The following is a 13,732-nucleotide window of genomic DNA, read 5'->3' on the forward strand; positions in this document are numbered from 1 at the left end:
ATTTTGTCCTTTCTTGGACCAACAATATATATAGAGATGTTAGAATAATATATTCCAACTATTCTAACTTCCAACTACTTGATTCAAACTATATTGGATTGACTTACTGATAAATAGGGGACATAGATTGAACACTACTTGATGTTGTATGGTCAAGCGAATTGTCCCATGAGATTAGTCGAGATACGCATAAGTTGGCTCGAACACTCACAGATATTAACATTATGTATGTACTGTCAACCTCAAAATTAGATGTTTAATCCTTCCATTCCATATTATGTATTAAAAAAAAAAAAAAAACTACTTGATTCGTCATGCTTGTCTTAATCAATTATTCACCGTTATGAATATACTTTGGTAATTAACATGCATTCTTTTCCTTGAAATTTAATGTTAATTCAAATATCCTTGCTTTCACATTTGTTGTAATTAAGAATTGTTAAAATACCATTGTAGTCCCTGTTCTTTAAGGTTTATTTAGTTTTAGTTCTCGTACATTCAATAAATCCTAAATTTAGTCACTCAAAATTATTTTTTATCAAAATTAATTAAATGATAATAATTATTTTCATGTAAGAGAAATACAATATGTTAATATGTTTTCAAAATTTATAGTTAGAATATTAATACATAACAAAAAGTTGTTCTAGTGGAGACTAAAGTTAAGATTTATTGAAAGTATAATGACTAAATTTTGATAACTAAAAGTATAGTGACTAAAATTGAACAAACTTCGAAATAGATAGTAAAAATTTATAGTAAAATTGCTAATAGATATTAAAAAATAAAATAAAAATCAACAATAAACAAGCGATGGTGATTAAAGTTAAAACTTGTTGAAACTATATTGACTAAAATTGGATAATTAGAAATATAAGGACTAAATTGAACAAACTTCATAGGGACCAAAATAGTATTTTAATCTTTAAAAAAATATATATGTATCTTAACCATGTGAGCTAATCGTGTGTGGGCAAATTTATTATCCTATTGGTTTCTTTATATTTTGAAATATGAGCAAAGTGAGATGATTGTAAGCATATCTATTTTTTTCTTAATAGTTCATCTAACGCCCAAGTTCAAGACGGATATATGAATGAACGGAGATGATATCTAAATGAAAGGAATTTTGAGTATATAAAAATTTGATAAAAAATACTCAAAAAATTAATGATTATTATCTATATCAACAAAATACTTCTTTCTTTTCGATGTCTCGATTAGATTTGATATTATTGATTTTTACATAAACATGCTTTGATTATGCTTTTAAAACATTGTTAGATTCTGTAATGATTCCTTTTAACACTTTTATAATTAAAAGGGCACTTCCTTGTCTTATCTTTCCTAACAAACACATAGAAGTTGGAGCCCTAAATATCCTTCGATAACAATTAAAAACATTGGAGCCCAATTCTTTTATTTCCTTTTATTTTTAAATGGTTTAACTTTTTATGTCATATTTCACATTAGACCTTAAACCTTTATTATATTTATATTGTATTTTCAATATCATATTTTAGTTTTTAATCTAACCTAAAACTATTTTAGCCTATGTATAATTAATTCCTCAATAATTATTTAAGATTTTACTCTCGTTACGAAAAGTTTACATTTTTTGAAAAATCTTGAACTAGTTATAAAAAATCAAATAATAATAACAACTATTATTTTTTAAATTTTTTGAAAAATCTTGAACTAATTATAAAAAATTTGATACATATTGTTTCAAACATTTCGTCAAGTAAATATAAATTTCTCATTCGATTTTCTACATGCAATCCAAATGGTAAACATCCTTTTTTGGTATGGTAAATAACTAAAAGATTAAGTTTCTATTAAATGAATTATTAAAACTTAATAAAAATCTAAAGCATAAAATAAAATAGTTGAAATTTTAGAAACTAAAATTAGGAGGCAATTTTTTTTTTCTTTTCTACAAGTATACAATTTGAGGTTTTGTCAAAAAAAAAAAAAAGTATACAATTTGAAGTAACTTTTTTCCTTTTACAAATATCTAATTAGAGGAAAACAAATTTAAAGTACTTTAACTCGTTAGAAGCCAACATTAGATAATAGAGTTGATTTATTTGATGTGATTGTGGTTAAATAAGATAAAAAAAAAATACGTGTTTGTCTAACTATAAGGAGAACTTGAAAAAACTCATTGACTCAAATACTTTTGTATGACAACATTGGCTCTCGTGTAGTCCATAGGATTTTGCATATAGTCATAGAATGTTTGTCATGACACCACATTTTTACTATAATTTTCAGTATATTATTGACTTAAGCGTAACTTAATTGTTTTAGACATATACCTCTGATCACGAATTCAAATATTCAAATTCTCAAAAACAAAATTCTAAAAAGATTAATTTTTTAGTGTTACATATTTTAGATTCTCGTTATAAATATCAAATGTGTAAAATTATGTGAGGTAATACGCATTCCATTTATTTATTATAGAACTTTTTTAATCTTCTTTTTACATTAGATATAACACACCAAATTTGATTAGTCACTTCAACCATGACCAAAATGAACTCCGGCTTCCATCAAACACTACTATAAAATTGGGCTTTAATGTCGGATTAAAACTAACATTATAAGAGTACAATATCGGTTGAAAACCGATATTGAAGATCATGTTATAAAAGGTCTTCAATGTCGGTTGTTTTTAATGTCAGTTTAAAATGGACATTATAGATGACCAAGATTTTGATACCAATTATCTTTAATGTTAGTTTTAAAGCGACATTAAATACTATCTTCAATGTTGATTTTCAACTAATATTGAACATCATCTATAATGTCGGTTTTTCACGTACTTTTCATTGATAATTGTCCGTTATAAAATGTCTGCCATGGTTTTGTTATTGAAAAAAAAATACATATACACGGTTTTGTTATTGAAAAAAATACATATACACTTTTTTTTGCTTATGTACGTGCAAATCAATAATATTCTTTTTTATCTGTATACACATAAAATAAAATCTTAATTGCTATTATACATACAACTCAACTTTAAACAAACACCAAAATTAACTAATTCACAACAAAGTGATAAATTGTTTAACAAACCTATCAACAAATTATATTGACCAATATATACATAAAGCCCTAAATTCTAAAGATCTAGAGAGTTGGTTGTCTACTTTCGAGGGTCATATAGATACATCCAACAAAAAAAAGAATAAAACTAAAATAATCGTGCAATTGAATCTCGTCATACCAACAAAACCCAGCCCATCTGGAGGTTTTCCCTACAAAAAACAAACATGCATTTTCTTAGGAAAATTTATAAACTTATAAGCATAAACAACTTAATGAAAACCATAAATAAATTTTTATGAACCCAAACGAAGTAAGCTTGTCAAACCTAGGAGAAAATACACTAATATAAAATTGGGCTGTAGTATCCATGAACAATTTAATAATTTAACAACCTAAGCATGGAAATAAGAATTTGATATCAAAACCAAAGACAAAACTAAGAAGTCTACCTATCAACAACAAAACTATTTATAAGCCACATGTTTTAATATCAAAATTAAAACACCTTATCGCCAAAATTATTTTCAATACATTCATTAAAGTCTTCTAGCACGCTAATTATAAATCCAAAACAACATGGCTACCAACCATAACAAAACTCACTAACAAATACATTAATATAACTCTCTTTTTCAACAAACCAAAAATCAACAATAAATTAACAATATGAACTCTATAATGCTTAATTTACCCGAAGCATTAAATAAATGTATATAAACATTATAGAAATTAAATTATTACTTTTGACATCAACAGGAAGTGGAGACAAAGGAAATGTTTATTTAATTGAATTAGTGCAGTCTAAACTTCAAATAAAATACCTTTGATTTTATTAGATAAATAATTTGTGTTAACAAAACTACAAACCATGAGATATACTAGATTTAGGACATCAATCCCAACAATAAATAGATGGATTCAAATACAAAACAAGTGAAAATTAACACGAGTGGCATTGTAGAAAGGTTTCTAAGCATGGAAGCTTGCTTTAATCTCCGAAATAGGCCACTTCCAAAGGTTCGCAAAGCAACCTGAACGATTCTTATTTCACAACAGAACGAAGAAGTAGCAGAGCCTGAGAAGAGTGAAGATTCACCTTAGGAGTTTTAACTCACTGTCACTCATCTGAGATTAAAAAATGAAGATCAAATTAACAGTCAGATGCATCTCTAATAAAAACGATCCCAATCAAGGAAATAGGTGAAGGGTATTAAGGGGGAAATAAAGGAAAGAAGAAAGATGTTAGATACGGATGTATGGCAGAACAATGAATTGGTGGTCGGCAGCGCAACGATGAGGGTATTTTAAGGGAAAGAGGTCAAAGGGTAGGTGGTGGGCATAATGCCGAAGATGAGGAGAACACCTTCACCCATATCCAAATTTTTTGCTCAAATCCAATCTGCCCAAATCCACGCACAACACCTATGCCCAAATCTGGTCGTGTGTGCTGCTACACCTTCACCTAAATTCGCACTCAACAACTCAAATTTGGTCATCGTCCCAAATCAACACGACATCTGTTCCTGGACTCTCCTCACCAATAGTGCAGCACTAGATTTGTGGTCGAGAGTGCAGTGAACCAAACGAAGGGTGAGAGGAAGAAGAGGAGTAGAGTGAGGAAGAGAGAATCGAAAAAGATGATGGGGGAAGGGGCGTTGTAGCTGCTTTCATGCAAAAGAGGTAGGGTTTCTTTTATGTATTTATTATTTATCATGTGATATGTTTAATTTCCTTTCTTTCTAAAAATGAAATTAGCCTATAATGTCGGTTATTAACCGACATTGATGCGCTCTTTTACTTTTTTCTCTCCAACCGATATTGTACATTCATCTTTTTTTTCCTACAACTGACATTGAAGGCTCAATTTGTTGTAGTGCAAACATGAGAATAATTTTACTTAAACAGTAAAAAAAGAAATCTATATTTAAATATTAAATATTTTTTTTTTCTTTTTATGAAAAACAATCATTAGCCAACCATCATATTGATGGTAGTTTTTTTAAGAGCAAGATCATGCTTCACTTGAAAGAAAAACTGATGTAGGTATTGAATGTAATTATTAGTCAAATTTGCTTTAATTATAAATCATAAACAAAACCCACCTCATTTTGCTCACAATCTCCACATGGGTCAAGTTTTTATGAAGCATCATCATAAAACCAAATGAAATGATCTCAAACTTTTTTTTTCCCTTCAAATCTTTTGATGATGGGAGCTATATGAGCAATAATTGTCCTACTTTATATTAAGAGTATAGAATAAGTTTTATTGATAAAAAAATAAACTCTTTTGTAATTTGACAATCAATTATACTTTTATTATTAAGTTAAATTATAATTTTGATCTATAGTTTAAAAATGGACTAAATTCCAACTCCTTCTAAACTATAAGGATCAAATTTACAATTTAACTTATAATTAAAAAAAAAAACTTAAATGAAAATCTAAAATCAATAAAAATTTGTTAGATCCTAATCTCTTTCCATCAAGTTGTGTTTACTTAATAATCAAAACTTTGAGTTTTAATTAACTTTAATAATCAAATATTTTTAAATAAAGTCAACTCATGCATGTTACATTATTTGATAGAAGTTTATAACTAATGTTTGATTCATCCGTATTAAATATAAATCAAAATTAAATAATTTTTTTATTTTTTTACGATATGTTAACTTCTGTCTTTAAAATTGAGTGTATAAGTATTATATCGGTTAAACTATACTTATTTCGACAAATAACTACTCAAAGGTAAGAAAACATTTAATGTAATCATAAATTTAATTTTTTATTATTTAATATATTGTTATTTTAAATAATTACTTAAAAAATTAAATAAAAATAAATCGATACTTTTATAATAAAAATAATCAAACATAATTATAATTTAATTACTAAAAATAATTAATTGAATATAAATTAATAATAAAATTTTATATTAAATAATTATGATAACATAAAATATTAATTGTAAATATATTAGTTGAAATTTATGAAGTATAATTTATATAATTATATTTAATAATGAATTAAAATTAATAATAATGATTAATTTATTTATTAATTAATTAGATTCTATTTTTACTGTTCATACCTCACATATATTAGAGTTTTTACGCTTTCTAGAATATAGTGTCATTAGTTTTACAAAGTTAAATCATATTAAATAATTATGATAACATAAAATATTAATTGTAAATGTATTAGTTGAAATTTATGAAGTATAATTTATATAATTATATTTAATACTTAATTAAAATTAATAATAATGATTAATTAATTTATTAATTAATTAGGTTATATTTTTACTGTACATACCTCACGTATATTAGAGTTTTTACGCTTTCTAGATTATAGTGTTATTAGTTTTACAAAATTAAATCATATTAAATAATTATGATAACATAAAATATTAATTGTAAATGTATTAGTTGAAATTTATGAAATATAATTTATATAATTATATTTAGTAATGAATTAAAATTAATAATAATGATTAATTTATTTATTACTTAATTAGGATATATTTTTACTGTTCATACCTCAGGTATATTAGAGTTTTTACGCTTTCTAGATTATAGTGTCATTAGTTTTACAAAGTTCAATCATATTAAATAATTATGATAACATAAAATATTAATTGTAAATGTATTAGTTGAAATTTATGAAGTATAATTTATATAAATATATTTAATAATGAATTAAAATTAATAATAATGATTAATTAATTAATTAATTAATTAGGTTATATTTTTACTATTCATACCTCACGTATATTAGAGTTTTTACGCTTTCTAGATTATAGTGTCATTAGTTTTACAAAGTTAAATCATATTAAATAATTATGATAACATAAAATATTAATGGTAAATGTGTTAGTTGAAATTTATGAAATATAATTTATATAATTATATTTAATAATGAATTAAAATTAATAATAATGATTAATTTATTTATTACTTAATTAGTATATATTTTTACTGTTCATACCTCACGTATATTAGAGTTTTTATGCTTTCTAGATTGTAGTGTCATTAGTTTTACAAAGTTAAATCATATTAAATAATTATGATAACATAAAATATTAATTGTAAATGTATTAGTTGAAATTTATGAAGTATAATTTATATAAATATATTTAATAATGAATTAAAATTAATAATAATGATTAATAATTTATTAATTAATTAGGTTATATTTTTATTGTTCATACCTCACGTATATTAGAGTTTTTATGCTTTCTAGATTATAGTGTCATTAGTTTTACAAAGTTAAATCATCTAAAATAAACAAGATAGCTAACTTCTATTTAAAATTTCGTGAAAAACCCGCGAAACAAATAAGACTCAGATGTGCTTAAATAATCTTTATTAACTCAACATTATAGAAGGTTATGCAAATACAATTAATTTATATTTAAAAATATTTTAATTTTCTTTTTGAATCTTACTTTGATAGTCAGGACAGCTCGAGATCATATGAGGCCTTAAGCAACACTTTGATAGAGAGACCTTCATATAAAAAATATTATCTAAAATTTAGTTTTCTTGCTTTTTGAGATACAAAATTATGTATTAAATTTTGATAATCTAAGTTCATTACTTTTCAATAGACAATTCACAATATGACCAATTCATTTAATCTTTATTGCTACGTAGTTGACTTTAAATAAGATTTAATTAATTTTAATTTTGAAAAGCTTCTTTTAGCAGAAACATTCATTACTGGTATTGTTAATAATGTTCTATAAATAATATATGCATTTGGAAAAGAATTTACCATTTTTATATAATTTAATATTTTAATAGGACAATTAATTTCATTTGGCAAGACTTTTCTTAATATTTTTAATTCAAAAATAAATCTAAACCCTTAATGTCAAAAAATGTGTCATGTTTTAATGTATTTTCAAGATTAATACAATATCTTTTCAAATTTCATCATCTCATGACTTTAAAATTTTAATATCAAATAAGAAACTAAATATATTTTTGTATACTTGAAATTGTTCAAATCCATTTTTAAGTGAAGAAATTGTTTGGTCTATAATATAGTAAAAGTAATCAATTCTAAAAGAATCTTCAAATGATCGTGTTTCTTCAATGTTAACATTCTAATCAAATTGTTTTTCTTTAAATGATTCTTTTTCACGAAATATTGGTTGTATTTCCATATCATTTGCAATTCTTTAACTAAAATCATAACATTTATGAATCCATTTTCTCTATATTTTTCTAAAAATGAAACTAAACCTTTCAAGTGATCTAAAGCAACATCAATATGCATGTCTTTATGATGTAAGACTTGACTCATAGAATTACAACAAATAAGATATCATACCATATAATCATGCCTAACAAGAATTCAAAAATTTCAAATTCATAAGTAGCTAAACAATTAGCTTCACTTTTCACTTTAAGATCTTCACTAACTGCTCCTAATCTTAATAAAGTACCCCTTATTTGAGGCGCTTGAAATCTTATTGCTTTAGCACTTTCAATTCGACTTTTCCATTGTATTGTGACAATGGTTTGATAGTTAAGTTGGTTATGTAATCTAGCAAAAGTTTCCACTATTTTGTAGACAAAGAAAATAAAGAATAAATACGTTGCACAACTCAAAAAAATGTCATAGCTCTATGACATGAGCTAACCATGTCAAAAAGTACTAGATTGAGATTATGATAACCATAAGGTGTAAAATGCTCCATGATTTATTTTCAATAATTTTTTTTGTACACTTTGCTGACCTTTCACATTAGATTCATTGTCATATCCGGTCGTCTTATATTCGATATATCAAGTTTAAGATCCTTAATTGTGTTTATAAGCACATCAAATATACCTTTTCCAGTAGTATCTTCAACTTTTAAAAATTTTAAAATAATATTTTCAATTTTTATTGTACTTGTTGAAATATCAACACACTTCAATATAGAAGACATTTGTTCTTGATGACTTACATTAGGTGTATAATCCAATATAATCGAAAAATATTTTGATTCTTTAATTTTTCAATAATTATAGATTTTTTTATTTCATGCCCTAATAACTGTATGAGTTCATTTTGTATATTATGTCCAAGATAATGATAATGAATTTCTTTATTTTGAGTACGACGAACATTTCTTGCATTATTTAATCAAATTCGGCAATCATTTCAATTAAGCTTAAAAATTTTCCATTATTTTCTTGATAAATTTTTTCATTACTTCCTCGAAATGCTAAATTATTTTTAGCAAGATTTTTAACAATAATAATTCATGTTAATACTTTTCTAATGTTCTTTTTCTTTTATTAATTAATTCTTGAACATCTGTCATTTGTTTTATTTTTTAACAATCTAATTTGTAAATCAACCCAAACATTCATATTGGATATGTGTTCATTACTTGTTTCATGACTTTTAAGCTTAGAACTAAGATTTTTTTTCAATCATTAACATCTTCATTAGCCAATTAACTGTATTAGTTTTTTTTTTTTTTTTTTTTTTTACAAAGGTATTGTAATTAAATTGTGGGGTGGGGGAATCGAACCTCATACCTCAACAATATTAGATTTAGTATAAAATAACTTACAACAAAAACAATAAACTTTATCGAAATCATTTGAGTAAACTAGCCAATTTGTATCATGTTTTTCTCCATCAGATAATTTTTTAGTATAATGAAAATTAAAAAAAAAAATTTAGAATTTTCATCTTTTGGAAAAATTAAATGACTTTCTCTAATAGGACCTTTCTCTAAAGGTTAGTGAAAACCTTACGGAAGCGTGATCGGATCCCAATACAATTATTTTACAGAAACATGAAAATTTGAAGGACGGAAACTAATAATGCGTTTAAAAATTACAGCATGCATCATACAACAGAAGAGAGAGGAAAATAGGGTTAGTCGTGCTTACCCTTGAAACCACAACATCTTCACGAATTCCTCTTCTTGGTCACAGACAAATCGTACTCCCTTGATCACGAACAAGCCAAAAGACAGCAAAGCCAAATCCCAATATGAATGGACACTACCACAATGGAAACCTCTATATTCTCTTAAGGGTTGAGAATCCACGAGAGGTGTGGGCTTCGTGATGATTTTGGGTGAGTGATAGATAATTTTTTAGAGGAAACTTCATGCAGGGAGATCGATTGGGAGAGCAAAGTGAATCACAAACTTTCGGTATTCTCAGGGAAGAAGATGATGGAAAAATAAAATAATGCCTCCATTCCCACGATAAAATTAAGAGAAATAAGGGGAGGGAGTTACATAACTCTCTCACTTAAATTTAAAATTTAAATAAAATAAAATTAAAACTAATTTTAATTTAATTAATATATAATTATATAATAACCACCTTACTATATAATATATATGATACTATATATTATATTTAATATAATATATAACCTATAGTTTATATTATATCAAATAAAATATAACCTATAGTTTGAAATTCTCTCATTAATCTATGGTATTTAATATAAATCAAATTCATATTAAATTTAAGCTATAGTTTTTATATGAATCCAATTCATATATTTAATATTGAATCATATTTAAGTATTTATTTCCTCTCAAACTAAACTTTATATTATAATGCATCAAAGACGTTATATTAATTATATCACATATAATTAGTTATATTAATCATATCATATATAATTAATTTCCTCAATTAATTTGAACTATTCAAATTAATCCAAAATTAATTCGTTTATCAATACTCCCAGTTAAGCTACTGAGGGAACCTTATGAACCTATAGATTGAAGTTCTAATGGTACTTGGATAATTAACTAAACTCTTTAATTAAATTACCCAACTTTCATTAATTGTCGATCACTTCATTAAAGACCGACGACTACATTTTTCACACTACATATATATTTCTGTGTCAAATAAATGGTGTGATGACCCTTCACAAATTGCTTGTTTCTAGGCCAAAATTACCGTTTTGGCCATGTAGTTATATCTAGCTCCTTAAGTACTACTGATTCCTCTAATGAACAATAAGTCATAGTTCAACTATGACCAAACTCCTCTCGAGCTAGGAGAGGGTGTGGTGCTATATTGTTAAACCCTAGAATCAGTCTTTAAGGGAGCCATTTACTTATTATAGAGAATAAGTGAAGTTCTTCTTGTGTAGTTGCATTCCCAATTCCCCAATTAGACGAATCCCCAAAATAGTAGGCATATTGAGTCGGCGAATTGACCACTCTCACCATACAGATCAAAGAACCGTCTTCATAGATAGGAGTTTATAACTCACTCAGGATTCAGATCAAGTCACCTATAGTCATTCTAGTGAAATGTAAGTCTCTTCTATCAACGTGTTATATAGTGAGACAATTCATTTCGTGGTCCGGGTCTTATATAGACTCTTTATATAAAACACCCATGCTCACATGTCTCTACATAAATGATCAGGATCATAACATTTGTAGTACTTTACAACAATTGTAACAACTACAAAGCGGGTCGTATTTGTAATATCACTAAGATAAGGTACCCAGCCTTATCCACTACTACAGACTGTTTAAGTTATCACTTAAACACGATCCACTTGTATGTCTCCACATACATGTTTAAGTTACATAAGATAATCTTGGATTTTAGTTTATTGATTTTTTAGGTTAATACTACTAATAAAATGCCTTAGATTTTATTATATAAATAAATTGTTTGTACATTATAATTACAAACTACAGGATCCACGAGATTTAAGATATCAGCCCAACATTTTCAACCAATAAGTCAATTAATTTATAATCAATATTTTTCCATCTTCCTGAATCATACATATTATATTCAAAATGCACCAAACATGCCTGATTATCATTACTAATATCATCATTGCTTTCTCTTTTTCACTTTCCTTGTCGCTCTCTAGTTTTTTTTTTTTTTTTTCATTGAAGTTTATTTGACTATCTACTATTTTTTTTTTTTTCATATTTTGATTTGTCTATACCTATCATTTCTTATATTATTTCATCAATTTTCTTACTTTTACTTCCAATAAAAAACTTATCGAGAACACCTTTTTGAGATTCAATCAGTTTTTCTACTCTTCTTTTCTTCTTGAGCTTTTCATATCCAGATTCATATTTTCTAATAGACATATTGATATTCTAGGTATGCAAATATAAACCAATATTAGATGTTAAGGTATTAAACAATCAATATTATGAAATAATTTTTTTTTCAAAAAAGGTAAAAGAATTTGAATGAAAAATCTTGAACTTTGAAGCAGCTGGATTGAGTTGAGGAAATGATTTTTGCTCTAGCAATTGATAATCAAAGTTGGATTCGTGAGACCACACGGAATATTGATGAAAAAAATCTGAGAGTTGAGAGAGATTTAAAGAGAATGAGAGAATTCAACTTAAAACGAATCTAATCTACCATATGTAATATATTTATGAGGGTTACTGGAAGGGTTTTAGTTTTGAAAACTAATAAATAAAATAAGTAAGAAATATGAAAGGTATTCAACTCTATCTCTTAAACTTATGAGAGGGTTGAGATTTTTAAGGAAATTTGAAAGGAATTATGAATAAAAAGGTAAAAGGTTAATAAATTTGAAATGTCAGAGAATCAAAATTGAGAGAGTTCATGAACCCATTCATTATGAATTTTTTAAGTAGTTTTCATTTTCAGTATTATAAGAAAAAATTTATGAAAAGTAGTAAGTATATTGTTTTATATTTTAAATTTAATTTTATTAAAAATTAAATTAGATAGATATCAATATTATAATATATATATATATATATGCAAAATATGAGGCCTTTCTAAAATGGAAGCCTTAGTCATCACTCACTCACCTATAGCTTAAGCGGGCCCGTTGGTCTTAAATTAAATATCTTATGCTAATATAATTTTGGTGACAAAATAAAGCAATTAAAGAAACTATGTACGTGTCTTCTACTCTAAGTTGATTGTTACCAACATTATTATTATATTATAAACTTCTAGAACTATGGTTAGAAAATCATACAAATTTAAACTAAATAACTTGAGGTCAAAGAAAGAAGAAAACTACTTTTCATTATATCATTATATCAACAAAATAATAATAAATAATTATTGATCATATAAAGTTTATCAAGTCAATGAAACTAAATGGTAGAATTTTGTTTGTTCATACTTTGAATTTAATTTCAATTTCATCCTAACTAAAAGTTTCAATTATATTTGATTTCTTTTTCCACTTTAGTTGAGTTTCAATTTAGTTTCTCTATAGTTTAAAAGTTTGCTTGGCTCATTGTTTAGTCAAATTTCAAAAATTCTTTTTGTCATTACAAGTTATACTAATGAATTAAATCTTTTATATGGTAATGAGTGGCTTACATATCATTATGAGTTGTACTTTGGCCTTTCATAGATAAAAAAATGAATTAAGAAAAACATATGAGGTTTAAAGGATCGTTTTCGAGTATAAGAAAATGAGTCAACTTATATTTTTAATAATTTTGTCATTTAAAAAATTATCTTTTAACATTAAATTATAAATATTCAATAGAAACTTTTAAAATTATAAATATGATTGGTCCAAAACTTAAACCCATAAAAATAAAATGGAAAAACTTTAAACAACTTTAAGATTTATGTTTATTTGATTCGTAAACTTTTAAAATATAAATTTAGTCTCTAAGTTTTTTATTTTTTAAAAAATAATTTCATGAC

General features: G+C 25.3%; 1 pseudogene; it reads right to left on the minus strand.

Moving 5' to 3' along the window:
* Positions 1 to 8,099: 8,099 nt before the first annotated feature.
* LOC150037492 (uncharacterized) lies at positions 8,100 to 9,481 on the minus strand (annotated as a pseudogene).
* Between the last annotated feature and the right edge of the window lie 4,251 nt (positions 9,482 to 13,732).

The sequence above is a fragment of the Benincasa hispida genome, chromosome 3, assembly GCF_027475165.1.
Source record: "Benincasa hispida cultivar pf3 chromosome 3, pf3_genome.v1.1, whole genome shotgun sequence".
Classification (NCBI taxonomy): domain Eukaryota; kingdom Viridiplantae; phylum Streptophyta; class Magnoliopsida; order Cucurbitales; family Cucurbitaceae; genus Benincasa; species Benincasa hispida.